Source organism: Rhipicephalus microplus, chromosome 1, assembly GCF_043290135.1.
Source record: "Rhipicephalus microplus isolate Deutch F79 chromosome 1, USDA_Rmic, whole genome shotgun sequence".
NCBI classification, from domain to species: domain Eukaryota; kingdom Metazoa; phylum Arthropoda; class Arachnida; order Ixodida; family Ixodidae; genus Rhipicephalus; species Rhipicephalus microplus.
In genome coordinates, this window is record NC_134700.1 from 120,855,062 (window position 1) to 120,880,416 (window position 25,355).

Genomic DNA, 25,355 nt, shown 5'->3' on the forward strand with positions numbered 1-25,355 from the left:
CCGTTTCCGGTAGAGGCGAAGTTTGTTCAATTGAACACTTCATGTAGTTAGTAGCATATCAAGAGCCTCCACGTTCTGGCACAGGCTTCTCTTGATTTCGTCACCAATAAAATATTTCTGTGGTCAACGCTTGTCTTAAGCTGCCAGTAGTTGTAAATAAATTCTGGGCCACTTTTCGCGATGACGACATAACATTAATATTTTTGGACTACTACTACTACTACCACCACTAATACCATTAGGACAAAATAATAATAATAATAATATAATAATAATATTAATATTATTAATAATAAAGCTTTTCCATATAAAGCAGAATTTGACGATGTTCCGAGCAGTACACTGATTTGCGAAGGCACGGCTAGATATCGCTTACAATGAAGGACCGTGTTATCGGCTATGTTACCCACCTGCCTGGACGGCGTGAAAGAGGCACGGCTGTCGCTGCTTTCCTATGCGCTTTGATGCAGTGCAGAGCAAGGTTGCGTACTCGGTGTGGCTGTGAGGGATGTAACGGGCAACGCTGCGTGTGCCTTCTACCCAGAAGCTCTTGAGGGGCCGCTGCTGGAGAGTGCTGTTGAAACGCCACTCGAAGGTGACGTTGATCGGGTCTGCTTCGACCTCGCAATGCACTTCGACCTCCTGGTGCCGCAATGCGGCGTACACTACGTGCTGGTTCGCCTTGAATAGCGGAGCGTCTGCAGGGATGACAACGGAAGAAGAAGAGAATTGGATGAGAAGGATAACTCAGAATGGTTAACTTGGTACAACGAATCGGTTCACTACCCTGCATGGGGGGGTAGGTGCTGTAAAGAGGATAGAGGGATAAGAGAAAAGCAACGCAAAGGTGCACACACGCACGCGTGAGCGCGCAGGCTCTCACGCCCAAGTCGAGACACCCGCAGAGCGGGTGATTATAGGAGGAGGAGCAAAAAACTTTATGGAAAGAATCCGGCATCCTCGATGGGGCGGGTCCCACGCCAAGGTAAGAAAAATTGTTATTCACTATTTTGAGGACTTGCTGATACTCCGCGTATTTAGCCTTTTCACATGAGCACCATATAAACTATCTTGAAAAATATGACATTATGTACATTGTGTGGTGTATTACAGAAAATAGATCACGGTAAAATTCAGTATATGTTCACTTTTATTATTTCCTAATGCTTGGCGGGTCAGCGGCTTATATAACAAAGGTTCTTCTACGCAACTGAAGCCCACCAACGATTTTTTTGCCCTAGGGATATTTTGAAAAACGTTGGTTCATCAAAACCATCTGTTCCAAGGTAACCGTGATAAGGATATTCTTGTATAACTACGAGCTTTTTTGACACTGGACCTTACGCCCTTTAGCCACTCGCTCACTAGATTCCGTGCCGACCAGTTGTGTTCTCGTAATCTCCGACGTCGGCGTAGCTCTAGATGACTGGGCTCGCTTTACGTCATCTGCTGACGCCGACCTCTGACGACAGTGTAGCTCTCACCGACTGGACTTGCTCTACGCCATCTCCTGACGCCGACAAGAGCTCTCGCAAGTGGTGCCCCGTCCTCAGCCTCCTGTGAACGTGTTTACATCTTTTCTATCTCTCCTATCCTCTCGATATGTCTTCGCTCTCACGCTTTCACGCTTACCTCATCTCTCTTTCTCTCTTTCTCTACACCTTTATTCCTATCCTTTTAATCCCTCCTCACCCCCATTCCTTGTGAGCTGCTGCTGAGGTGTCGCTCCCTGAAGCAGACAGTTACGGGGCTCACTTTTCTTTCCCTTCTTACAACATAACCACTCGCCCCCCCCCCCCCCCTTTAGCCTCAGGAGCATTATTGGTCTATGTAAAACACGCACGTGTCCTGAAAAATTGTGCAAAATTGACAATAAACAAATATCCAGCAGTGAGTGGTGCTCTTGTAAATAATTGGGAACTCCTTTCATGCTGAGTATGCGCTTATCCATAGACCGTAACCTGGAGCGTTATCTGAGTCTGCAAATATATACATATATTTTGTGTCCCTGTGACTGTACTTTGCTCTATTAGGTGTTGTCTTAGTTGATGTTGTTTTATTTTCGGCATATCCGTTGTCTTTGACTACAATAAATGCCAACTATAAAGTTATGCAACTGGACAGTACTTTAGGTTGTACTCTGAGTGCGATGTTATATTACTTGTTTTGTGATTTCTTATGGTTTGACTAATTACATCAATTGTGCTTAGCATGTGTTTTAAGCAACTTCTTTTGAGGGCTGTGGTCTTCCCTATTTTGATTATTTTACAGCGGACAACTACGGCGTGCGGCACCGTAGTTGTCCGCCACCGCCGCCGGTGTCCGTAACCACATCGCACAAAATTAGAAAACAAAACGTAGTACCATGGAGCCAGTGGGGCTCGTAGCCGGTTCCACTGGGTGCCAGCTGAGTACTCTACCACTGAGCCACGCCGGGGCTTGGGACTTCTTAACAAACTTGCCTAAGGCAAGCTTGATGCCGGGATCACGTGAATACGACTTTTGAAGCATTTTAAAACAGCGAAAACAAACAGTCTTCGCACAATGCGAATAGCGCAGCCGGTGAGTGGGTCGTCCAGTAATCAAACTCATTACAAAAGCTTGCTCTTGTTCACCTATGAACTGTGGCGCTTACCCACTTCAGCCAAAATTCTTCATTATCATCCGCCATTGCATGAAAATTGGGCACGAAGTTCTTTACAAGTGTTCAGCAAATACCACACTTCTTAGAATAATGACGATAAACAGCATAGTGAATGCCAACCGACTACCCAAAAATCCATTATTGATTCCCTAGAGGGTATCAAGCAAGTATTCTTACAGTAGCTACCCAATTTGTGCTTTGTAAGGCTCTGAAAGGGCACTCTGCTAGCTTTCGCTGTTACTGTGCTGCGCCTTCCGCGCAGGCCTGGCATTTTTTTTTCTATCGTCTGACTGATTTAAATGACAGATTTGTGGATATCGTATCTCGACGTGATTGCACCCTCAAGCCATACGAAAGACGTGATGAGAAAACAGAAGTTGTTCGGGTAGAGGTTAAACAACAGAACACTGTTATTAATCCACCGTTCAACATAATTGAATAAAATTGCGTCTTCATTGGTCTTGCATCGACTGAAAGCACGCTCTGCTTCAAAAGTACTTCAAATATTTTTATAATAGGCAAGTGCAGGTAACTGAGATACTGTAGGCCTATATTCTGCCTGCCTTCTCTTATCCCGCCTTCCTTCTCTTATCAAAAGGTTTCTTATGCAAACAGTACGAACATTCCTTAAAATCTATGCATCACCTCAGCGGAGGTCTCAGTATGTGTTCATGAACCAGCAGACCTCATTTTTCAACCACGAATGTTCTAAATTACGGGGCCCTCAAGTAATATTTACACAGAAACGTTTGGACCCCTTAAGAGTTTACCTTGGAGAAATATTTGTACTCAACACTGTAGATGCAATTAGGATGGAATTTGATGTTATATATCTGAAGAATCCAAAAAATTTACCATATCAGTATATAGATGGCATTTTGGAAGATCATCTGGCCAATCTAGAAACATCCATTGTGATAGTGACTGATGCTTCTGTTTATGAATAAAAGGCTGGCGTACAAATAATATCCTCTCTAGATTGGGTTTTCTCATTTAGATTACTCGACTTTGCCCCTATTTACCAAGCTGAGCTACTGGCAATAGTCCTAGGATTACGTAAAGTGCCCCAAGATTTTTCAGCGGTGATTGTTCTAACAAACTGTCTCTCGGTCTGTACAGCCTTAAGCTCTCAAACTTTTTCGCGTATCTTAGAAACTTTCTACTTACTCATTCTTATACATGTTTGACTCGTTAGACTTGTTCGGGTACCAGGCCATAGAGGTTTAGCTCTCAATGAGGATGCAGATGCACTAGTTGTATCTTCCCTTGATGGTCCTGTTTTACCTATTTTGCCTACTTCGTAATATATCACAGCACCACGCTTTGAAAAATCCACAACGGCCAATAACTTCAAAAAATCTCCTTTGTTTTCATCAGACTATTCAGACCTGAGGTTCCCTTGGAAGAACAAGTGGTGTTCATCAAGAAAGGAAGAAATAGTAATTGCAAGGCTGCGTTGTCGAGTCCCTTCATTTAACATTTACCTTCACAGGTTGGGTCTGGTACAGTCGCCTTTGTGCCTTTAATATAATGAGAGTGAATATTTGAAGCACTTTTTTTGTCATGCCGAAAATTCGGAAGTCAAAGAAAAAATCTACTAGAGGAACCCCTACGCAAGTTAGACTTTAAACTTGACACTTCCGGTGATTCTTTCATATGGCGCAGTCGCATTTTGTTTCAGCCACAGGAGCGTTTTTACCAGTGTTACAAATTTCTTACGAGAATCTAAAAGAATGAAATGCTAAAAATAAATAACTTCAGTTGTCTTATGTATAGATTTTTTATGTGTGTGTTTATTACGTTTTCTTTTTAAGGTTCTTTTAGATTGTTTTGAAATCTAACAACTTTAAATTATTACCTATTTTACCTAATTAATCCAACCCTCCCTATCAAAAATTGAATTATTTAAAAAGCAAGACACCATCCAATTCATGGCCTATCCCCCTAGGTGGGTTGCGCCAAGGTGTTGAGGAACCACCCATTCATATATTGCGCTACGCTTGTTGGCGGGTTGCGTAGAAGACCGGCAAACAGCTCTTTTTTGACGCCCGTCATCAAATTTTGTAGTTTTTTACCTTCAGGCATCTCGGGGTCAGCCCGCCGGAAAAGGCAGGCCATGTCCTCCGCAAACATGGCGGCGCTCTCATTCAGTTTTCGTATGCGTGCTTTGATGAGCTGCAGAGCAGAATCATGGTGGTCGGTGTTTGCGAGTGTCCCGAGAATTCGCTGCCAAAATTCATCCCATGAAGTCAGCTTTGACTCGTGGTTCTCCAGGCACGGTGCGTTGCTGGAGAAGTTCGAGGGGGATCGCCTCGGGACTAAGGCCCTGCTGTCGGCGACTGTAGCGGTGGACAGGATTATCCACTGCAAGAACGGGTTGCGGTAACGGACTCGAAGTGCCAGGGAGTGGAGGTGTTCTAAGTATAAGATGGAGAAGTCTAGCACCTTCACCAATGTCACGACGTGAAAATAACAGGATGCAGGACGACAATGCGACCAGGAGAAACTAGGCCTGTATTAACATAACAAAAGAGCAGCCGCTTCGATGTCGTCTTCCTCGGAAACCCCGTTGGTGCTGTCCAGGCTCATCACATCGCCGTCCCACGTCTTCTTGCCCGGCCTGTAGCCATGACATTATGTTTTGACACACACACACACGCACACACACACACACACACATACACACACACGCATGCACACGCACACACACACACACACACACACACACACACACAGGAACATGCACGCACGCACACACACACACACACACGCACATGCACGCACACACCCACACGCACGCACGCACACACCCACGCGCACGCACGCACACACACACGCGCACACACGTACACACACACGTACACGCACGCACACACACACGCACATGCACGCACACACATACACACGCACACGCACGCGCACACACATACCACACACACACGCACGCACACACACACACACGCACACGCACGCACACACATACACACACGCAAATGCGCACACACGCACCCGCACACTTACACGCAAACACACACGCACACGCGCACACACACACGCACAGGCACACACACACATACACACACACGCCCACGCAAACACACGCACACAGACACATACACACACGCACACATACACACACACGCACTCGCACGCACACACACACACATGCGCGCGCACACACACAGTCAGTCAGTCAATGAACTTTATTTACAAATTGTCCTGAGGAGCCGATTCCCCTCAAGAGGGAGGGTCGGCTGCGGGCCGCACCCACGTGGGGACAGGAAGAGCGAGCCCCTCCGCCAAATTGCGGGCCCTCTGGACAGCCCGGATTTGGACCTCTCGGTCCGAGCTGGTAATTGCCGTCCTCCAGGCAGCTTCTGTGCTGAGAGGCTCGCCATCGCGCAGCGCCGCGCATTGCCAGAGCATGTGGGGTAACGTGCAACGTCTCTCTTCGCAATGAGGGCATTGCGGCTTTATAACTTGCTGTACACTAAAGGCGACGGGTAAGTACCCGTTTGCAGCATTCTTAAAGTGACTGACTGGGCCCTAGAGAGTTGCGGGTGCGGGAGCGGAAAGCTACGCCTGGCCAATTGATAATTTTTGCAAATTTAGTTAAAGGTGAGGAGCGAATCAAGCTGCCGGATGCCATCCCCAAAATTAGATGCCGATTGCCCGTCACGGTGGGACAGTTCGCGTGCTCGGGCGTGGGCAAGCTCATTGGCATTGGGGATAACAGGGTGGACATCCTTGCCCATGTGGGCAGGAAACCAGGTGATGTGGCCGTCGATTTCCGTGCAATGTGGTCTTTTGGTAAGAAGATGGGCCGCCTGCTCACAGACTGATCCGGTCATGAACGCTCGTGCAGCAGCTCGAGAATCAGTGAAAATGCGCGTGCGCATGGGAATCGCCACGGCCATTGCTATAGCAGCCTGCTCTGCCCTAGCCGGCGTGGTATCTCGAAGAGATGCTGCTGTGAGGATTTTACCGTGAAGGTCAGTGACCACAGCCACGAAATGGGATGTGCCAGGATACTGTGCTGCGTCAACGAACGCCACAAGTTCAGGGGTGGCAGCGGCGGAACTGAGGAGTGACCTAGCCCTAGCGGCCCGGCGGCCGACATTGTAGAGAGGGTGAACATTTCTAGGAATTTGTGAGACCGTAATCTGCTCCCTCAATTTGGGTGGAAGCTGTATCTTTTTGTCTGCTACCATAGTTGGTTCGCAGCCCAGAAACTCCAGGATGCGTCTCCCAGCTTTGGAAGAGGACAGTCGTGCAGCTTGTGCTGTTTGTTGCGCTTCTGCAATCTCACTAAATGTATTATGCATACCAAGAGCCTTGAGCTTTTCTCATTTGTGTTGTTTGGAAGGCCCAAGACCCTCTTAATGCACTTTCGAATAATCGCATCCAGTTTCCCTTGTTCTTTCCTTTCCCACCTATGCGCTGCGGCAATGTAATTAATGTGACTCATAAGAAAGGCATGGAAAAGCCTCATGAGGTTGGCCTCACAAAGCCCTCCACGCCTGTTAGACACACGAAGTATAAGCTTGACCATGCTCTCCGCCTTTGCCGCAATACGAGTCAGAGTATGAGAGTTACTTCCGTGCTCCTCCAGGAACATGCCTAATATCCGAATTTTATCGACACGGGGGATGGCCTGCCCTGACCGTGTGTGAATTTCGATCCTGATCTCTTCCGGCGGAAATGGAATAGTGGTGAACTTGCGTTTCTCCGGCTGTGTGTACAGGAGGAGCTCCGACTTGGCGGTCGACAAGTGCAGCCCCGTGCTATCCAAAAACTCCTCCGTGCACCTGAGGCCCTGCTGGAGGGACTCCTCAACGTCTCCGTCCCTACCCCCAGTGCACCATATAGTAATATCGTCCGCATACAGCGCATGTCCGATGCGGTCGATACGAGAGAGTTCGAGCGAGAGTTTCCTCATCGCGATATTAAAGATTAGCGGCGAAATGACCGATCCTTGAGGGGTTCCCCTAGGTCCAAGGTGAAATTCCTTGGAGCAGAGGTCCCCGAGCCGAATGGTGGCAACGCGATCCCTGAGAAAAGAGCGGACGAACCCGTAAAAGCGGGCCCCCAATCCCAACTCAGAGATCGAATCCAGTATGTGAGGATGTGAGATATTATCGAAAGCTTTCTCCAGATCGAGTGCAAGAATCCCTCGGACATCTCTGGTGTCTATGTCGAGAATTTGATGTTTAATCATTTTCATAACGTCCTGCGTTGAGAGCGCGGGACGAAAGCCAATGAGATTGAAAGGGAAGAGCTCGTTTTGTTCAATGTGATGGGAGATTCGGTTAAGGATTGCATGCTCCGCGACCTTACCCACGCAAGACGTGAGCGAGATCGGTCGGAGCGTGCCGAGTTCGAGAGGTTTACCAGGCTTGGGAATGAGGACGACAGAGGCCGTTCGCCACTCCTTCGGCACCTGCCCCGACTCCCAAACCCGGTTGACCTCGTCAGTTAGTAGCTCAATGGATCTATCGTCCAGATTTTTAAGTAGCCTGTTAGTGATACCATCCGGCCCGGGAGCCGATTTTCCATTGAGATCAAAAAGGACCGCCCTGATCTCTGCCGTGTTGAAGGGGGAGTCCAGCTCCGCATCCTCCAGACCAGAGAAATCCGGGTAGTCTGCATCCGTGGTAGCCCCCAGGGGGAGGTACCTATCCGCCAGCTGTTGTAAGATTTGATCATTGGAGAGCCCAGCAGACCTCTCCTTGTGAATGAGCCGATCAACAGTGTGTTTCTGATTAGCTTTAGTTTGCTTATCTCCCAGGAGGTGCTTGAGAATGTTCCATTTCGCCCCTGACCGCATCTGCCCATCGACATCGTTACAGACCTCATCCCATTGTTGTCTGGCCAGGGTTTGGCTGTACGATTCAATCTCCTGTTTGAGCAGAGCAATTTTCTTTCTGAGCCGCCTGTTGAGTCGCTGCGTACGCCATCTGTTAAGTAAGGAGTTTTTGGCTTCAAGGAGCCTCGCTAGGCGGCTGTCCATGCGTTCCGTTTTAAGATCCGTCTCCACCACCTTAGTGGCAGCTTTAACATCTGCCTTAAGACGCTCAAGTAGCTGGCCAAGGTCATCGTACTCTTTTTCATCGTTTTGTCTGAGTTCCCGAAAGGCATCCCAATCAACAATTTTGAAGACCCGCGGCGCCGATGCTTCAACATCGAGGGAGATAGACGCGATGAAATGGTCGCTCCCCAAGTTCTCATGCAAGTTCTGCCAGAAAGGGCACTCGACGTTCCTGACAAAAGCCAGATCCGGCGTGGTGTCCCTTGCTACAGAGTTGCCGAGACGTGTGGGAAAGTTGTGATCAGTAACTAGTAACATATTAAGATTGGTAGTATGCTGCAGAAGCCGTATTATTGATATAGCCCCATGTCTGATGTTGCGCATTGAAGTCGCCAGCAACTGGCAACGGAGCCGAGCCCGCGATTTTGGAGGCTTTGCAGAGAAGCGCATTAAAAGTCTCCCGAGTATCAGATGGTGAGCTATAAACGTTGAGAATGAATAGGTGCTCCTTAAGCCGAGAGTTTGGGATTAACTCAATGAGTATGTGTTCCACCTTTAGGTCTGGACGTACATCGCGAACCTCAAAGGAGAACTCTTTGGATATGAGGGTGGCGACCCCGCGTTTTCCTTCCCCCCAGCAGGCCACGGAGCGATAACCCCGGAGGGCCACCTCTCCTTTAATGGTCTCCTGGAGGAGTATTACGGCTGGCTTATTCTCCTGTGAGCTGACGAACTGCTGCAAGACTGGCACACACGCATGCACAAGCACACGCACACACACATACACACACACGCACACACACACACAAATGCACACACATACACACACACACGCACACACAGATACACACACACATACACGCACACGCACGCACGCGCACACACACACACGCACACACGTACACGCACACGTACACGCACGCACACACACACGCACCTGCACGCACACACCCACACGCACGCACACACCCACACGCACGCACGCACACACACACACACACACGCACACACGTACACACACACGTACACGCACGCACACACACACGCACATGCACGCACACACCCACACGCACACGCACACGCACATACAAACACACATACACACACGCACACACAGATACACACACACACGCGCACAAGCACACACACACACGCACACGCACACACACACACACATACACACGCAAACGCGCACACACGCTCACGCTTACTTACACGCAAACACACACGCACACGCACACTTACACGCGAACACACACACACGCGCGCACACACATACGCACGCACACACACACACGCACACACACACACGCACACACAGATATACACACACACATACACACACACGCACACGCACGCACACACGCACACGAACATGCACACACACATACACGCACATAAACACGCACACACACACGCACACGCACACATACACACACATACACATACACCCACACGCACACACACACATACACACACATGCACACGCACACACACACGCACAAATACACACACACGCACACACAGATACACACACACATACACACACGCACACGCGCACGCACGCACGCACGCACACGCACACACACACACACACACGCACGCACGCGCGCACACACGCACACACTAGATTGTGCCAGCGCACACCTGCGAATGGTACATGCAGGTTTTCGATCTAAAGCAAAAGTCGCATGGCCTCCAAGAGAAACGCCGCGTGCTTGACATAAAGAGTCGCAAAATGTCTCACAAATGGCAGCACATTATCTAGCGTTTGCTGTTTTCTTGATCGACGCCTCTGGAAAGGCATGATTTGTTTTGCTAGGTGCACTTAGTTGTTCATTTTCAGATCTGTTTGAAAGTTTCCGTTTGTGTTCGGCGGCGATGGCGGCACTATCTCGGCCTTTTCCGACGTATTTTGAGGCCTCCCAAATGCGCTTATAAATCGCGGAATGGTCTAGTTTTCGCCTTGGCATCTGCGAACAAAATACGTTAACGAGGCTCTTTCCACTATATGGCATTCATGTAGTGTTTTTATCCAAAGCAGCTGCAAATAACACTGTGGCTTTGTTTTCGGACACCTGCTTTCCACGCGAACGGCCCAGGTTCAATGCTCAATGGGACCACTATTATTACTATATTTGCTCGTTACTCGGTTTTTCGCTGACGGACATTTTTCGCTCATTAACAATGGAGCCGACGCCGATGTCGGAATTTCTGCGACACGAGCTCTCTAATGCTATCGTGTTAATATTTCTTTATTCTTGATCCCGAATCAGGAACGCAGTGACAGAGCAATACATACCCTGCTGGGTACATGTGTCCAGTTTTCAATTGTACCGCATAGCCACAAAAACGTTTGCAATAAACTTTGTGTGCAAAAGAAAAAAGCAAGTATAATTTAAACATGACTTATTATCATTTTGTTTTACACTGGGCTCAAAACTGTTGCGAATCTCAAAAATGCTATCCATCGGAAGCAGATCCGAAGCAAGTCGCGTACATCTCATGGGGGCACTAGCACCGCTGAAGGAGCCCGCGTATAGACACTAGCGCAAGATTCCTCTTTAGGTAATATATTATGAAACCATATGTCACTACCACTCTGCGACGTATCTGCTCGAGTTGCTCCTGTGGGAAGATGCGGGCAGCTTATTTAAATTGTACAAGAATGGGGTTATCAAAGCGCATTTGAATGGCGCATTTTTGTTGGTGCATTTCTGTACGCAGGCCCACGGCTGACGAATTCGTTTTATTTTTTTGCACCTAAGTGACACTTGATAGGCAACGGAAGCCCAGCTTGTGTTGCCTATCAAACAGTAATTCCGCATTATCCATTCATACCTTTATGGGTTACTGCAGTTTACACCATGACAAAATTTTACGCGATAAGATTACGATTTCTATGGTTAGTGGAGAGGTACCAAAGGTGTTTCGAGAACTGTGCAAACTTTCACGTAAAAGTTTCAGTCTGAATCAACAATGTGATATGTGTAACTTCTTGGTGATAAATGTAACAACAAGGAAAGTGATAGATATATCTAATAACAATGTGATAGGAATAAATGACAAAATAATTCGTGTAACATTAAACGACAAGAAGAGGGCAGAGTGGGTCAAAGAAAAAAAATTGGCCTCGTCTCTGCATGTTTCACTGCAAGTATCGTCAAAAGACGATAGTCATGCGTGTGCAGAGAGTGAGCAAAGCGTTTATTTAGATGTTCTTCGTGAGAAAATTGGTGAATATTGATCTAGAACCACTGTGTTAAAGAGTCTCGATCCGTGCAGAGAACGAGCGAGACGCGCGCACATGAAGGCTCTCTAAGGCACGTTAGACACGAGCGACATCTGGCAGTTATCTTCGAAAACAAAAAAAGGCGTGCGCGCCCACGGAGAAAGATGCGCGTTTGTCTCGGAGGCGATAAGGAGTAGAACGCAAAGTGACGGGCCGGTGCCACCACTGTGTCGTCTGAGCAAAGAGTTGGAAACACTTGCTTTTTTGAGCATCCTGTGGCATTCTCAGCGCAGAGTGATAAATGCTACGGTCCTTAGAACTACTCAAGTGAGATTTCTCTAGTATAAAGGCACACACAGAATATATCAGCGTGTTGTTATGGTGCGTCAGATAAATGCAATAACTGCTTTTTAATTGACAATCACGCCAGTATGAACGTTAAAACTTGAGCAATACTGGTTGGCTCAGCGGATGGCGTTGGCCGTTTGAGGTAACTCTTGGTGCCGTTAGAGGTATCGTTACGGCAGACACGCAAAAAAGCGTACAGAAAGACAGACAGACCATAGTTTTGACATCGAAGGTGCTCAAGAAAGACTATCGTCTTTAAAGCCAGGATAAATGATAGTTCAAATTAAAATGAAGAAATTGACATGAGTCGCACACGTTGCACATAGGCGCGATAACCACTGGCTATCAAGGGTAACTCACTAGATATCCCAAAGAAGGCAAACACACAAAGGGTAGACCGAAAGTTAGGCGGGCTGATGAGATTAAAAAGTTCGCAGGTGTAATGCGGCAACAGAAAGCACCATTCTGGGCTGACTCGCGGATCATAGAACAGGCGTTTGCCCTGCAAGAGGAGTACTTAGGCTGACTATGATAATGTTGAAATAACAATATCAGAATAAACTTGTCCCGCTAAGCTGAAAGCTTCAGCTATAAAGCAACTTTCGGTGCCCAACGTACCATGTTGCAAACCAAAGTTCAGGCGACCATAAGAGAGCTTTAGCTCACTGCCATAAACTTCCATGCCTAGAAGTGCAGTGAAGTGAAGAATGAAATAAAGTTACATTGTACCCCACCTATTCGCAGAAAACCCTTGCCGTTTGAGCTTTCCATCAACACCACCTTTTACGGTCGACTGCGTTTCGTTTAGCGTAGTTTTTGCCTTTTTTATCTTCAACAGAAACTTCAACGTCATGGTACTGAAGGCGCACGAAGAAAGTGAGACCTGAAAATGGAGTAGGCAGAGTTCTCGCTGTACTCCGAATAACACAATACACCCGAGTTCTGGTAAAAAAAGATCACAGCACTTATGCTTTTTTTTTGATGCTGAGATGTATTTTTGACGTTTCACTCTCTGGGGCTCCTTTATGTGATGCGAGCCAGACTCCCATATTTCGTTGTACTGCAAGCAGCATGAACGCAGCAGCAACAAACATATGCGAGTCTGCCGCAGCGCGGCTTTGAATGATGGTCGGCACTACGTAAGGAAGTTTCAAAACGAACGTTTCAGACATTTGAAAGGGAGCGAAAGGCTGCCACGAAAGCGCTTCTTGACGAGCGAGACAGTCTCTCGCGTTCTATTACTCACACTTACCGTCTGTGCTCGGGCAACCGAAACCAGTCATAAATATTCATGATCATTGAAAATGTTATGTTCTACGTTGTGAGAAAAGAAAAATAAAGAAGTGACAGCCATCATGCGCATATTCTAAAAAGATCTAACAAGATTCGCTACTGAAAGAGGTGGTATATTAGTGCATATGCAGTTGAAATAAAATAGAAAATGTGGGTGAAATCTTATTTGAAGTAGGACAAATTTTTGAACGACCAATTAGTGCAGAAATAACCAATAGAAAATATGCATGGACACCGCGTTTTGAGAGCGTTTGCCAGCAGCAGCTTGTATGGCTTCGTTTCCATAATCCCCTTCTGTCATTCAGTCATAATTTGTGGACCCATGCATTAAGATATAAAATCTAGCAGAAATTTTAGTTGGAATTACGAGTTTTGAGGTGGACGCTCGAAGTTTTATTATAGTTACACGTATTTATTCATTTATTTATTTATTTACTTATTTTCACATACTGCAGCCTGAATTGGGCTATCGCAGGAGTGGGCTGTACTTCTATGGCTTCCACTGTATTTATGAAATATAAACCCTTCAAAGAATAGAAAACATATTCAGCAGACGTTTGTCAGTGATTTCCCATGGCCTTTGTGCAGAGCACGCAATATTGTCACGAGGTTGTGATACACGCAGCACTTGAGAGGAAGCACGCAGGAGTCAGGGCGGTGTCAGGCGAACTGTTTATTGGGCGAACTTGTGCCCAGCAAAACAGGGCCAAACACAACACAGCAACAGCGGCGTGAACAGTCGTCGGCCGACGAAAAAAAAAAGGACTCCCCAGTGGCGCACTGCGCCGGCTTTTATACACGCGTCGTAACGCGTTCCAGAGTGGCATACAAGATAAACGCGGCCTGCGTTGCGCTTAACAGAAAGTGATAGCGGCTTTTATACACGCGTCGTAACGCGTTCCAGAGTGGCATACAAGATAAACGCGGCCTGCGTTGCGCTTAACAGAAAGTGATAGCGGCTTCCTTCGTAAACCAAAAGAACCGCACGTGTCAGTCTTTTATAACGCGTTCCAGAGTGGCATACAAGATAAACGCGGCCTGCGTTGCGCTTAACAGAAAGTGATAGCGGCTTTCTTCGTAAACCAAAAGAACCGCACGTGTCACTACCCCCCTCTGAAAAGGCATCGTCCCGATGCTAAAGACAGAACATAAGAGAGAGTACATGCAATAAATTACATTAACAATGCGTCACAGCTAATCAGCGCGCGTAATAAGGTTTAAGTCGCACCACGTGTACGACTTCGGGTCGTGCACGGCGTCGTTGGGATGACGTTAAGCCATCGGGCACGACCTCATAGTCCAGTTCACCACGACGTCGGACTACCTTGTAGGGTCCAAGGTAGCGTCGCAGGAGCTTCTCAGACAATCCCCGTCGTCGTATCGGCGTCCAGACCCAGACAAGGTCGCCGGGTTGGTATTCGGTGTGGTGTCGTCGAAGGTTGTAGTGGCGCCTGTCGACCGTCTGTTGGCTCTTGATACGCAGGCGGGCTAGCTGTCGAGCTTCTTCAGCGCGATCCAGGTAGCTGGCGACGTCGAGGTCTTCTTCGTCGGTGCCGACCGGTAGCATGGCGTCAAGCGTCGTTGTTGGGCTTCGTCCGTAGACGAGCTTGTATGGAGCAAACTGCGTCGTTTCCTGCACGGCCGTGTTGTACGCGAAGGTTACATACGGGAGTATGGCGTCCCACGTCTTGTGCTCGACGTCCACGTACATGGCCAGCATGTCGGCGATGGTCTTACTTAGACGCTCGGTGAGGCCATTCGTTTGTGGGTGGTACGCGGTGGTTCGGCGGTGGCTTGTCTGACTGTACCTCAAGATCGCTTGCGTTAGGTCAGCCGTAAAGGCCGTACCTCTGTCGGTGATGAGGACCTCGGGGGCTCCGTGGCGGAGGACGATGTTCTCAATGAAGAACTTGGTGACCTCGGCGGCAGTGCCCTTGGGCAAGGCCCTTGTTTCGGCATAGCGGGTGAGGTAGTCAGTCGCTACGACAATCCATTTGTTGCCAGAAGTTGACGTCGGGAACGGCCCCAGTAAGTCCATGTCGATTTGTTGGAATGGCCGTTGAGGTGGTTCGACGGGTTGCAGAAGTCCGGCTGGCCTAGTTGTCGGCGTCTTGCGTCGCTGACAGTCTCTGCATGTTTTTACGTAGTGGGCGACGTCGGCAGTGAGGCGAGGCCAATAGTACTTCTCTTGTATTCGTGACAGTGTGCGGGAAACACCAAGATGTCCGGCTGTCGGGTCGTCGTGTAATGCTTCCAGAACCTCTGAACGTAACGCTGAAGGCACCACGAGGAGGTGGTCGGCGCGGAGCGGCGAGAAGTTCTTCTTCAGGAGGACGTTGTTTCGCAGGAAAAACGAAGCCAGTCCTCGGCGGAATACTTTCGGCACGTCGGCGGTCTTGCCTTGCAGGTAGTCCATGAGGATCTTGAGCTCTGGGTCAGCTCGTTGGCGTTCCGCGAAGTCGTCGGTACTTATGGGTCCCAGGAAAGAGTCGTCGTCCTGGTCATCCTGGGGCGGCGGATCGACAGGGGCGCGAGACAAGCAGTCGGCGTCGGAGTGCTTTCGTCCGCTCTTGTAGACGACGGTGATGTCAAATTCTTGTAGTCTGAGACTCCACCGTGCGAGGCGCCCTGATGGATCATTCAAGTTAGCTAGCCAACACAAGGCGTGGTGGTCACTCACGACTTTGAAAGGCCTGCCGTACAGGTAGGGGCGGAACTTTGATGTAGCCCAGATGATGGCAAGGCATTCCTTTTCTGTCGTGGAATAATTGGCTTCTGCCTTCGAAAGTGACCGGCTAGCGTAACTGATGACCCTTTCAAGTCCGTCAGTCCTCTGCACGATCACGGCGCCGAGCCCTGTGCTGCTTGCGTCCGTGTGAATTTCGGTGTCAGCTTCTTCGTCGAAGTGCGCCAGTATTAGCGGCGTTTGCAGGCGTCGCTTTAATTCTTGAAATGCCTCGACTTGCGGCGTTTTCCATTTGAAGTCGACGTCGGCCTTCGTGAAGTACGTCAGTGGCTCGGCGATCCGCGAAAAGTTCTTCACGAAGCGACTGTATTAAGCGCAGAGGCCAAGAAATCGGCGTACTGCTTTCTTGTCGGTGGGTGCAGGAAAGTCGGCGATTGCAGCTGTTTTCTGTGGATCAGGGAGCACTCCCGACTTGCTGATAACGTGGCCAAGGAACAATAGTTCCTCGTAGGCGAAGCGGCACTTTTCTGGCTTCAGGGTAAGTCCCGAGGCTTTGATTAGCCGAAGAACAGCTTCAAGGCGCCGGAGGTGCTCGTCGAAGTTGGAAGGAAATACGACTACGTCGTCCAAGTACACGAGGCAAGTCTGCCACTTCAAGCCTGCGAGTACTGTGTCCATAACCCGTTGGAACGTCGCAGGCGCCGAGCAAAGACCAAAGGGCATGACCTTAAACTCGAATAGGCCGTCTGGTGTTATGAAGGCAGTCTTCTCTCGGTCTCTCTTGTCTACTTCGATTTGCCAGTAGCCGGTTTTGAGATCCATCGACGAAAAATACTTGGCGTTGTAGAGTCTGTCCAGAGCATCGTCTATCCGTGGGAGGGGATACACGTCTTTCTTCGTGATCTTGTTCAGGCGACGATAATCGACGCAAAAACGTAGGGTTCCGTCCTTCTTCTTCACCAACACCACGGGTGATGCCCACGGACTCGTAGACGGCTGAATTATGTCATCACGCAGCATTTCGTCGACTTGTTGCTTGATGGCCTCGCGTTCCCGTGCAGAAACTCGGTAGGGGCTCTGACGGAGCGGACGGGCATATTCGTCGGTTATGATGCGATGTTTCGCGAGAGGGGTCTGACGAAGCCTCGATGACGACGAGAAGCAGTCCTTGTATTGGTGGAGTAAGGCTTTGAGCTCCTTTTGTTGCTGCCTGGAAAGGCTTTGATTGACGTCGAAGGCGGGCGCGGACACTGCTGTCGACGTTGCGGCTCCCTGAGAATCGGTGAGGACGAAGGCATTGCTCGCTTCCACAAATTCGCTTAGATGTGCTACCGTCGTGCCCCTATTCAAGTGCCTATATTCGTTGCTGAAGTTCGTCACCATTACCTTGGCTTCGCCGTTATGAAGCTTGGCTATGCCTCTTGCGACGCACATCTGACGGTTTAGAAGCAGGTGCTGGTCGCCTTCGATGACACCTTGTAAGTTGGTAGACGCTTTGGTGCCGACAGAAATGATGACGCTCGACAGTGGCGGGATGGTTACCTGCTCTTCTGTCACATTCAAGGCATTGTGAGCGACGTTGCAGTCTGACGCCGTTGCATTATCCGTGGACAGCGTGATTGACCTGGATCTTAGGTCGATGACTGCGCCTTGCTGGTCCAGGAAATCCATGCCTAAAATGACGTCTCGCGAGCATTGCTGCAGGACCACAAAATTCACAGAATACGTCTGGCTGTGAATCGTGACTCTTGCCGTGCAGGTTCCAGTCGGTGTTATAAGGTGGCCCCCTGCTGTTCGGATATCCGGTCCTTCCCATGCAGTCTTTACCTTCTTGAGCTTAGCGGCGAAGAGACCACTGATGATAGAGTAGTCGGCGCCGGTATCGACTAGGGCGGTGACGCTGTGGCCGTCGATGATCACGTCGAGGTCGGTGGTTCGTCGTCTGGCGTTCCGGTTAGGTCGGGGCGTCGGATCACGGCTGCGTCGGCTTGGTCCGGTGCTGCTATGTCGCGTCGGCGGCGAGGCTTTGTCGTAAAGACTCTGCTCAGGCGGCGTACTGCGACTACGTCGGGAAAGTTCGTGCGTCGTGGTCGTCGTCATCGGCAGCGGCGGCGGCGGCGGAGGAGGATCTTCGGCATTGCGTCGTGCAGCAACCGCACCTCCATCGGTTGCTGCCTTTAGTTTCCCGGGTAGGGGCTTGGGGATCGGCCCCGGTTAGGGCCGGTGTACTGGCGGCGATCCGGGGAGACGTAGCGGCCAGGCGAAGGTGAACGGGATGGTCGTCGTTGTTGCCACTGCGATCCGGCGATGTAGTCGGCGATGTCGCGAGGTCGCTCACCTGGGCGCGGACGCGGCGCGTTCACGTCGAAGCCACGCAGTCCCATCTCACGGTACTGGCAGTAGCGGTAGGTGTGCCCGGCTTTGCCGCAGTGGTAGTATAGTGGGCGGTGGTTCGGGGTGCGCCAAACGTCAGTTTTCCTCGGCGAGCGCTGGATTACTGGCGAGCGGGAAGGCGTCGGGGGTGGCGGCGGTGGCTGGCGACGAAACTGCGGAGACGTTGGGTCCTGGTGTTGGCGAGGAGCGGCGACAGGTCGTCGTGCAGTAGCGGCGTAGGTCATCGCCTCCGGTTGGGGCTGTGGCCGTTCAGGAACGCTCAGTGAGCGCTGTAGTTCCTCGCGGACTACGTGTTCGAGAGAGGCGACTTGGGGCTGAGACGATGGCAACATGCGGCGCAGTTCTTCACGAACAATAGCGCGTATGGTCTCGCGCAGGTCGTCGGGGCAGAGTCCTCGGACTTCTGCGACGTCTGGCGACATGCGCCGATCGTATTGGCGGGTCCGCATTTCAAGAGTCTTCTCGATGGTGGTAGCCTCGGAGAGGAACTCTTGTACCGTCTTTGGCGGGTTTCTGATCAGTCCGGCGAAGAGCTCCTGCTTCACTCCTGGCATAAGCAGGCGAACCTTCTTGTCCTCAGACATGTCGGCGTCGGCGTGGCGGAAAAGTCGCGTCATCTCCTCCGTGAAGATCGTTACGTTTTCGTTGGGGAGCTGCACCCGAGTTTCAAGCAGTGATGCGGCTCTTTCCTCCCGCACGACGCTTGCAAAGGTGCGCAGGAAAGCAACGCGGAAGTCGTCCCAGGTTCGAAGCGTTGACTCGCGGTTCTCGAACCAAGTCCTTGCGGCGTCTTCCAGGTAAAAATACACATGACGCAGCTTGTCGTCCGGGTCCCACTTATTGAGGGCTGCGACGCGGTCGTAAATGTCAAGCCAGCTTTCCGGGTCTTCGTAGGTCGATCAGCGGAAGGTAGGCGGCTCTTTGGGCTGGTTGACGACCACGGTTGCCGAAGACCTTGCTTCCGTCATCGTGGATGCCGGCTTCGTAGCAGCCTTTGTTTTCTTGTCCTTGTCGGGGAGCGGCAGGTATTCGGGCGGTAGTCCTTGTTGTCTTCGGCTCACTCGAACGACCGGGTCGGCGTCGTCCTCTTGGCGGCTTGGGCTTGGCTCACGGTTGGACGGGGGTGTACGGTACATGGACCGAGAAGCACCTCCACCAGATGTCACGAGGTTGTGATACACGCAGCACTTGAGAGGAAGCACGCAGGAGTCAGGGCGGTGTCAGGCGAACTGTTTATTGGGCGAACTTGTGCCCAGCAAAACAGGGCCAAACACAACTCACAGCAACAGCGGCGTGAACAGTCGTCGACCGACGAAAAAAAAAAAGGACTCCCCAGTGGCGCACTGCGCCGGCTTTTATACACGCGTCGTAACGCGTTCCAGAGTGGCATACAAGATAAACGCGGCCTGCGTTGCGCTTAACAGAAAGTGATAGCGGCTTTTATACACGCGTCGTAACGCGTTCCAGAGTGGCATACAAGATAAACGTGGCCTGCGTTGCGCTTAGCAGAAAGTGATAGCGGCTTCCTTCGTAAACCAAAAGAACCGCACGTGTCAGTCTTTTATAACGCGTTCCAGAGTGGCATACAAGATAAACGCGGCCTGCATTGCGCTTAACAGAAAGTGACAGCGGCTTTCTTCGTAAACCAAAAGAACCGCACGTGTCAATATTAAGCATTAACTGATCTTTTTCTTCTACAAATATGTGACGCTTATGAGCTTCAGAAAGCATGATTTCAGAAGCAATTCCTATTACAATCATTCTGCGAGATTGGTAACTATATTGCTATGGAACACAGAATTATATTTTATTGTTTTTTGGAAATGATAATATTTTTTCAAGTAAATTGAAAAAATAGAGGGTGTCCTGTTTGTAATCATCTTACTGTTTGCATTCAAATTCATTCACAAATTCCTATCATACAATACACTGTCACTGGTATATAAGCACTTGGTCTTGTCGGAATCGAGTAGCAAAATTTCTTATTTAGAGTTGTATATTATTCTTTGTGGTGAAGTTTTCCATGAAACGCTTGAAATCAATGTCAGTTTTATTCCAATCAAGTATTGTTGTTCTTACAATGCACGTAACTTAAACACAGGAGCAACATATACCTTTTTTTTGTACGCTTGCATCACTTTTCACGATTAAAACCACTTGTATCCCTGAACGTGTCTCCACGAGAGATGTCACATTTAGCCTATGCAATCGCCTTTACAAACTTCGGAGCCCTTTTTTAATGGCACCTGTTTTGCAGTGCAAGTAATTCAGCTTTGACTCAGGCTTCAAAAACCAAGATCTGCTAGTTTGTAGCAGCACTCTGTAATTTGTCCTGTGCCGTCTAAATAGAACGTGTCGTAAGACCCAATCAGTATTGCAAGTGTGTCCATGTAATCCAGAATATTGCTTTTCGTTTGGCAAGGTTGCCGGACAACGTCAAGAAACTCATACACCGCGAATCTTTCTCAATTAGTGTTTGCATCAGTTCTTGACATCTGGTAATATTCAGGCTTCTTTCTCAAATTTGAAGTTGAGGCTTATTAGGTTGTGCTACTACCGTAATCACTCTAAACACAGATTGGGATAGGCTGAAATTGTTGTACAAAGTGCATTTTTTAACTTTAATACAAGATTTTGGCGCAGCTTTGCTAATGAAGCAGCAACCCTTTACTAGATATCAATTTTTCTCACAGCTGCATAATAAAACAGATCAGCTATGTTCTGAGCTAGTATAACCTTTCTCAAAGGTGTATCATGAGGAGAAGCGAGGTAATGCAACACTGCACAGATATTTGCTTGCGTTTGTTTCTACTGGAATTTACTATCGGAATAAATATATCGTATTTGAAACAAAAGCGTAGGCAGCATTTTTTTTGGGGGGGGGGGGGAGGCACTCTCTTCGTCTGAAATGAGGACCAATCTGGCAGATGTAGTCGACTGTCTTTTCGTGCAATGTACGTCATGGCGAAAAAAAAAAGAAATTGTGGGGGGTGAGGGCACGGGTTCAGTGTGTTATCCCTTGGCTGCGCCAACAACTTCAGATGTAATTTTACCAGCATCTTTATTCTTTACGAATCATATGCGGCTGAGAGCTGCCCAATTCTACCCGTCCACTTTGTTCAATATGTTTTTCAACACTTCCAAGGTACTGTGAAATCACTGTCAGTCTCTCCTTTTTTTTCTTTTCCTCTCTTCCCTATTTCTCAACTTTCTTGTCTCCTTCACTAATCCACCAGTGTAGGGTAGCTAACCAGATGTCTTTCTGGTTAACCTCCCTGCCTTCTCCCTTTTGTTGCTTCCTTCAACGTACCACACTAAGCACATTCTGGTATTTGATACTCAACTTGCATTAATTGCACACAATCGCACATTTTAAGCAATAGTGAAACAAACTAAAATACAATTGCCTTATCGGGTATCGCAATACCACTTTCTAACATGGCAATTTGGTGAATTGTGAGCCGGGTACATTGTAGCAGCTGTACCCAGAATCACCCAAGAACTCAGCGAGGGCTCTTTCTCTCCACGTATTTCGGTTTTGGAAGAGAAGTTGGATTGACAAGAAAAGCGTCACAATTCGGTTCTTAAGGCGGATGGATCAGTTGGATCACAAGAAGTTGCTTTGCTATAAGAAGTTGGTTTATGAGCTCAACTTTTTATAATCTGACCTGGCGCAACCCCAACTAACGCTGGCGTAGGAAAAAGCGGCTGCTTCACTTAGCGAAGGCACTATCGTGGTGTATGTCATCGATAACCCAGTGATAATGATGATGAACCAACCCTAATTGAGCCAAACTACAGTGTTGGTATACGCAGGCATCAGACGGTGTGGTTCCTTCCTTACGGGAACCATCGCATGTACCCTGTGGAACACGACAGGCTTTGTCCGTCGTGCAAACAAAAAATGGCAACCTGACGCCCATATCGGCAGACTGCATAGAACTCAGTAGTAAAAACGCACCAAGCATATATGTATGAAACATCTGTGAACACCTGCGCATAGTTATCGCTAGGCTCATCCTGCTTCAGGCACGCAGCCCAAATCCCAAACACCTGAGGACGTTTAGCGCGTTAGCCTCTCCGCTCGTCCATGACCTTCGGCTGCCATTGTAAGGTAACATTGAGCACAAAACGTGCACAGCAATGTCATCGCCCTTCAGCTTTATACAGAGCCTCACCATGACGGTGATGGCCTGTATGTGCGCGGAGCGTTCATTTATTTGTTATGAAAATAAGAAAATGCCAAATATTGGGTTGCCAAAGATGGCCTAAAGCATTGGACATTTGTTGCACTATGGCAAGCTCGTTATCAAGTCTCTTGTATCTCTTTTTTTATTCATTCATTACCGCGTTTTGTTGGAAGACATCACAAAACCGAATTAAAAAAGTAAGATCTGCCGCCTTCGCGGTCTTTTTTTTTCAGATGCACCGGGTGAAGTCACTAAAACATGTACTTTTTCGTTCTTTTTTACGTCAGCTCGTAAAAGCCACTCGCATCAATAAAAAGCTGTTTCGAACAGTTTACGATTTTTTTGTACTTGAATGGCTTTCACTGATTTATGAAATATAAACCCTTCAAGGAAGCCAATTCGGTCGTACACTCAATCGCCCATTGTACTGAGTGCTTGAAATTTCTCCTTTAAGTAGGAAAGACGACGTTCACGATCTGCTTTGTTCAGTTCTTCTTGCAGTGCCGTCACCTAATCGGTTCAACTAGGCGACGTGATCGTGTGGGTCATATCTGCTGCGCAGTCCCAATTTGTGAAGATCAATACATTTATATATAATGTAAAAGAATAAACGACACAGACAGCACCCGTTCCTGGGCCAGCTGTTTTGAACTTCATCTTCCTGTGCTTCTTCCAGCTAGCTCTTCGCGCCCTGAACCCCGAGCACACTCGGTCATGACTGCGAGCGCGTGGAGCTGCCGACAGTGCTTCAGGTGGGCGGGGTTGGCTGCATCATGGTGGTTGGACTCTTCCACGCTTGAACTTCGTCCGAAAATATTTCGGATCTAAATACGGTAGCCGACACTGGATGTTTCGCCGTTGTCATTCGAAATGTCGGTGGAGACGCTGAAGTTTGCGGAAGTTTGGAGTAAACCTTGGCTGATAGTGACTGGGTAACGAACTTGTGTTGCGTGGTCTATAACCTCGGCCACGTTGCGACGCTTTCAGTGCGTTTTCCTAAGAGTGGTATGAGTTCTGTCGCTGCGGTCACTCCCGTTCGAGGTTGGACGTGTTCGGAATACTTGGTGAAAATGTTTCTGGCGGGTAGAATTGACTGCCTCGCCGCTGCTGGTACCGTCCAGGCTGTGACTTGGCAACATATATATATAGTAAACTGTCATCATCGTACAACTAAGAGCCAAAAAACATAAGGATTTAGAACAAGTGTATTGTAAAATATATCTCTATGAAATAAAATGCCACGAAAAAGTGGGTGATCCGCACGTCTATTGAGCATCATTCGGAATGTGAGAACGTTTCCATGTACATTCGACATCTAATAAATATATGGCTCATTTGTAAATGTCGAGAAGTGTCGACTTTATACGTATATATACGTACACTAGTCTGCGTGAAGCGACTATTACAACTGCAGACGAAGGGGAAAATGTACCAACCGCTTATTCAGCCCTAAAGGAAGTGAGCTAAAGCATTCACTAAAATAAAAGAATTGAGTGCCATCTACCCGAAGGCAATCATAATGGGATGCGAAGCAGCAGCTGTGCGCACGCCACTGACCAGGCTGATAGGGGCGTCGGCCCGGGTGCTGGAACAATGGTTTAAAGTAAAACATGGTGCGGCCTTTACTCGAATAAACGTTTTTTTGAAACGCAAAGATATTTCAGGAAGGTTTGGGTTTGGCTTCGTGCAAGTTTCATCGCAGATAAACGAGCCGAAAGAGTGTTTGCAATCGACGTGCGGTCGAGCGTTGCAGTTGGCGAATAAGGTGAAGCGAGAGAGAAGTGTGCCGCGAAGAGGCGGAGGGACAACACCTAGGACCAAGCGGCTGCTGATGGTGAAGGAGAGAGTGACGTCGACGCGCTGTTGAGACTTGACCTACTTGGCACCGTTTAAACAACTGCGGAGGGAAAAACAAGGTGCGGCACGTTGGCACGGAGACATGGATGGACAGCTTTACACGTGCTAGTCAAAGAGCTGCTTCGCATCTGAAAGCATTCACTGGGTTACCTACGGGTGTCAAGAGAAGGCGGAGTACCGCAGCTACCCAACGCGTTGTCACGAAGAAATCGAGACTTCCCACTGCTGTATGCTTGCGTGTGAGATCGATGGGTTGGCGCTTATGAGCTGGGACGACCAAGCAAAGTGGAAGAACGTACAAGTTGTCCTGACTGAACACCCCTGTACAGCAGTTTCTTATGTTAAGCAACATTTTTTTGTATTGTTGATTATCTGAGACTGCAAGGGTCCTTATGTAGGGATCAGTGCTGGTGTAATTGTCTGCATTTATTTACCAGAGAGGAAAATAGAGTAGTTGTTGACAAACTCACTACGCGTAGGCTTCCTTTATTGTAGTTTTTCCAGGACTCGTAGTAGCAAAAACTCTTTATATATAAAGCGTGCTCTACAGGAAGGGTTCAGAAAGTATTTGTAGTGCCTTCATCTTCCTCATTCATCACCGATTCTTAGTGACAACGCTGTTCCTCTCATGCTGCTCGTGTTTGGAACTGGAGGCACGCGCTGGAAGAGAACGAGTCCTCGCG

At 48.7% G+C, this 25,355-nt stretch overlaps 1 pseudogene; it reads right to left on the minus strand.

Moving 5' to 3' along the window:
- Positions 1 to 25,355, minus strand: part of LOC142765664 (nephrin-like) — a 103,396-nt pseudogene that overhangs the window by 12,366 nt on the left and 65,675 nt on the right.